Here is a 421-nt window from a genome sequence, read left to right on the forward strand (position 1 = left end):
GCCGGCGCGTGACGCGTCTTCTATATAAATACTGTTCAGTTTCTTGCACAGACCGATCGTTTCGTGTCTTTACACATCAATGTATCGTCACGAGCCGCAGGGTTTAATTTGGTTTTGTTTGTGTATGTTTTTTTTGACTATCAAAGCCGTGATTCCCATTCACTTGCATTATAAGACTGACAGACTGCAACGGTTTGAGTTAAAAATCTTCGTTTGTGTTCTACTGAAGAAACAAAGTCACCTACATCTTGGATGCCCTGAGGGTAAGCAGATAAACATCAAATTTTCATTTTTGGGTGAACTATCCCTTTAATCAGGAGATTGTAGATAGAGTGTCAATGGTCCATTTGAGATATAGGTGGCGGTAATGCACTTATAAGTCTGCGATCCGCCGTAAAGCAAGAAGAAGACAGGGGGCGCT

This window comes from Sinocyclocheilus rhinocerous, unplaced genomic scaffold, assembly GCF_001515625.1.
Source record: "Sinocyclocheilus rhinocerous isolate Xijiao unplaced genomic scaffold, SAMN03320098_v1.1 scaffold666, whole genome shotgun sequence".
NCBI lineage: Eukaryota > Metazoa > Chordata > Actinopteri > Cypriniformes > Cyprinidae > Sinocyclocheilus > Sinocyclocheilus rhinocerous.